Below are 4,467 nucleotides of genomic sequence, written 5' to 3'. Positions count from 1 at the left end.
ATCTTGTTACGATTATACAACCATATGAATATAATCAATTAAATTGAACTATACCGATTGTACGTAGCTAGTAGATTGTCCGAGTGATGTACCATTTCTTTAATATTTTGGATTGAATGCTCGATTCTTTCTGTGGCTTTTGCGGCATGGGATTTGTCTTATCACCGGACATTTTCTTTCGTAAAAAATGAGGAAAAGATAATAAAAGTAACTTGTTGGTACAACTTTAAGCGCACAATAAAGAGACATAAGCATTTTAAAATGAAAATTCTCATGGGGACGATGATTGAACCAAAAAAAAAAAAAAAAAAAAAAAAAAAAGAAAAATAGTCTCACGTACAGCAGGGGTTTATGCAATTTCATGCTAAACAATAACTAAGAATCGTCCATAGTGTATTCTTGAGAATTAAGGTCCTTTTCATATGCCGATTCTCCCAATAAATTTAACTCCCCTTTGAGTCTTGATCCACTCAATAAATTTACAAACATCTTGTTAGAATTTCCTCCCCGCTTTGACACTAGAGTTAACCTTAGCTTGAAGATCTAAAGCCCTTTCTTTAAATGTTCCATCTCCAAATAGCTTATCCATCTTATTCTTAATTTCTTCTTTTCCAATAACTCCAAACTCATTTTTGTTAAAGCCTAATCCTACTTTCCAAACATCACAAATATAACTCTGATTAAACAACTGGTCAGCAAAATAAGGCCAGCATAAGAAAGGGACCCCATTGCTTACACTCTCGACAGTCGAATTCCATCCACAATGGCTCAAAAAACAAGCAATAGAAGGATGCGCTAGCACCTTTTGTTGAGGGGCCCATTTCACTATATGGCCTCGATTGCCTACTCGTCTTTGAAACCTTCGGGTAAGCACTATTGCCGTCCAAAGTTAGATTTTCCCCGAACTACCCACAAGAATCGTCGTTTGACAACCCTAGCGCAAGTGCCACCGGAATTGAGTTAAATCCAAGATTGTGAAGCTACCAAATGCGACGTAAATGACAGAGTTATGTGGCTGCTGATTGAGCCATTGTAGGCAATTCGAATCTTGAGGCCAGAAATGGCTTGTTGAAGATCCGAATCGATTGGTTGCCAAAAGAGGTCCAATTGGTGATACTTGAGTTAATATGGCAAATGCTCCGGCCTCTTTGCCGAGTTACAAATGATCCGGGGCCTCATGATTTTACTCTTTTCGTTGTCTGTCCTGTTACTTAGACGATTATTATTTTCGTCAAAGCCGGGATCGTGGAAGAAAGCCCATAGAAAGTCCGATGGGTTCATGATGGGCATGTTTGGTGATAGCTTTGTCACACCCCGACCTTACTAGGGTCGTGATGGGCACCCGACCCTATATCCGGAGCCGAGCGAACCTACGCACCTTATTACGCACATAAATTTTTTTTTTCAAACCTCTAGACTGAATATTCATGAAAAACATAACGAAGCTTATAACCGACAAAAATCGTAATTATACAAGATTTACTACATAACACAAATCGACATATCGGCCGATGGAGCCGCCGACTGCACCGACATATCATACCCACGACGCCGTTCGCAAAGTCTCTAATACGTATCCGTAAATCATACGTACAAACTCGACTCGCCAAAGACTCCGGAAAGTGGAGCTTGCCATCTCCGCCGGAACATCTTCTATAATGACTTCAGCTCATCCGGGAGTACCGCGGGCATGAAACGCACCCCCCCGAAGACAGGGGTCGCACGGAAATGCACCGAGTATGTAAGGCGTGCATACAGAAAAAAGAATCATAACCGAAACAAACAAGACCAAAAGATAAGGACATTACTCAAATACGTACACTTATCCCTTACACACAAACCAAACATACCTATCCCATATACCGTAGGGAGTACCGAAGGTAACAAGTGATCGTAGTACTAAAATGCTTATTTTTCCAATCACGTATCGCATGTCCGAAGAGGCGGAGATAATACGCAGCGCACCGGTGATGTCACACGTCGACGAAGTGAACGCATGAAAAGCTCGTACGAGGTCATATATCGACAAAATATCAAACGTACCGTAATGCTTCGATCGATGTCATATATCGAACGTACACACGTAGCTATATCGACGTATTCGTAATCGTAGTGACGTACGTAATGTGTCTTAGCGCATTGTATCATAAAACGGACAAACCACGTAACATACGTAATGTTCGAATACCGACATATATCACGTAGCGAATGCACGGAGTGCTCGTATGTTATTATACACCGCATATGCATAAAACGGCAGAGCCTCATCAAGGGAATCGTAGAATAGGTTCGATATATGCGTACTATATATCATATATGCAAAATACTTGTCCCGCCCTTTGTTAAGGGACTCGTATCATAGAATCATGCGCATCGAATCCCGTACCAAATATACATGACGTGTCCCGACCCCTCTACCGCGGGTCTCGTGAATAATGTCAAATGCCATCCCTGCCGCCATCCCCGTATCATCACAAACATACACATATAACGTGTCCCGCCCGCAAGTACGAGGGACTCCGTGAATAATGCAGAAGAGCACGATAACATGTCCCGGCCCGGACCTGAATCGAATCATACCATGCAGTACGCACGAGAACATAACACGCCCCCTGCCCGGACTCAGTGAAAGATACATTGAGCCATGCACGAGCAGAGTCGTGAGAAACCATATTCATATAAATCCAGACTCGATGGATACGTACACTTACCGACACATGAAGATCCAGAAGCAAGTTTCGGGTCCTTCCGAATTAGTATCCGAAAGTTATGGACATTTGAATACGTAACCTCTTCGGACTGTTTAAGCGATCTGAGATCGTACACGAAGAACATTAAAGCTTACAGAGAGTGTTCATATCAAAATACTTATATCAAATGCTTATATCACAACACTTATATCCGAATACTTATATATGTAATTTCTATTTTAATCTTACATCGTAGTGCTTATATCCGAATATTCTTATCGATCATTCGTGTCGAAGTGTTTATATCCGGATAGTCAAATCAAAATGCTCATATCCAAGTTACCGAAACTTAATACTCACATATATTCAATTCGTAACGAAAGACAAAGGTTTCCTAGTTACATCTTGACATAAGGCAAATAGAACAAATACTTAGGTCTCGGAGAAAGTGGGCCCACCTCGGGTCAAGTCGAGTAACGAACATAAATACATGGTCATTATATCTCATTAGATTATCCTCGATGGTTTCAAGGCATTCCACTTTCGTTCTCAAAGGTTACGGACGTTTGGACATTTCTTTACAATAAAGCGTACATTAGTTAGTTCAATTCTATTGAATGAATAGTAACTAAATTCAACCTCGGACTTCTAGAATTGGAGTGGTCCCCGAAGCACGCATTCAAGCTTATTACATCTAGGACATGCCAAAGGAAGAAAGGGTAAGCCTTACATACCTTTTCCGCCGTTTACGCTACTCCAAATCTTGGCTCCAAGTTCGCCAAAAGCTGCAATTTGGTCACATTTACCAAATATCAACCATAAGGCTTTAAGAACTCACCCTTAACCAACACTTGTCTTACTTTTTCCAAATAAATTCACCCCCCCCCCCGCCGAAATTTCAGCACCTCCCCCGTAAATATACCGTCCCGAGGATATGGCTCGGCCCAAATATCAACAACAATACCAACAAGCACATCAACAATATCCATAAACGATTCCAAACACATTCTAATATTAATAACTCTTTCTATATAGTTCGACAACATTCCCGCATATTAAATTCAACTTCACATATTCAAACTAGTATCAACGATCGCATATTCAAATACCAATCCACAACCATTCAAACACTTTTCCAACAATCCGCATCATTCACATATGGTTTAAGAACATTCCCAACAAGAACATCCCAACACAATTCTTTCTTCTAAATTCACAAACTATGTCAATAATTCATTCGTTAACAACTTCACTTTCATAATTTCAAGAAGCCATATTGATATCTCATTACCTTCCAATTCAGCCCATACAATTTTCGGTCACAACAACAACATGCACGGCTACAACCTCAACACCCTACTTTCATGCATTTCACCCATTTCTTCATCACATAGTTCATAACAACAACAACCAACATGATAAATAACATTAATTCATTATTCCTACACCATATAGCACAACTCACGTACACACACAATTCACCACAACTCCATTCATTTACATACTTCAAAACATCCACAAATCATGCAAAACATATGAAAAACAAGATTGAGCCTTACCTTTTTCTTCCACCTCTCCCACGGCTAGGCTTGCCTTTTTGCAAAACGAATAGCTTTCTTCTTCCAACAACCACTCCACGTCGAAGAGGACCTTCTAATTAGTATGAAAGCATGAAGAAATAATTTTTTTCCATGATCAAATGGGCAAGGACCATTTTCGGCCAGCTTGTGGCCGAATGGTTGCTCCCTTTTCTTTCTCCATTTTTCTTTCTTGCTTT

The 4,467-nt window shown here is 40.3% G+C and overlaps 1 pseudogene; it reads right to left on the bottom strand.

The window, feature by feature from the left end:
* Nucleotides 1–461: 461 nt before the first annotated feature.
* On the bottom strand, nt 462–1,146 carry LOC132043729 (UDP-glycosyltransferase 83A1-like; annotated as a pseudogene).
* Between the last annotated feature and the right edge of the window lie 3,321 nt (nt 1,147–4,467).

This window comes from Lycium ferocissimum, unplaced genomic scaffold (genome assembly GCF_029784015.1).
Source record: "Lycium ferocissimum isolate CSIRO_LF1 unplaced genomic scaffold, AGI_CSIRO_Lferr_CH_V1 ctg28269, whole genome shotgun sequence".
Classification (NCBI taxonomy): domain Eukaryota; kingdom Viridiplantae; phylum Streptophyta; class Magnoliopsida; order Solanales; family Solanaceae; genus Lycium; species Lycium ferocissimum.
This window is presented reverse-complemented; position numbering and strand designations above follow the sequence as displayed.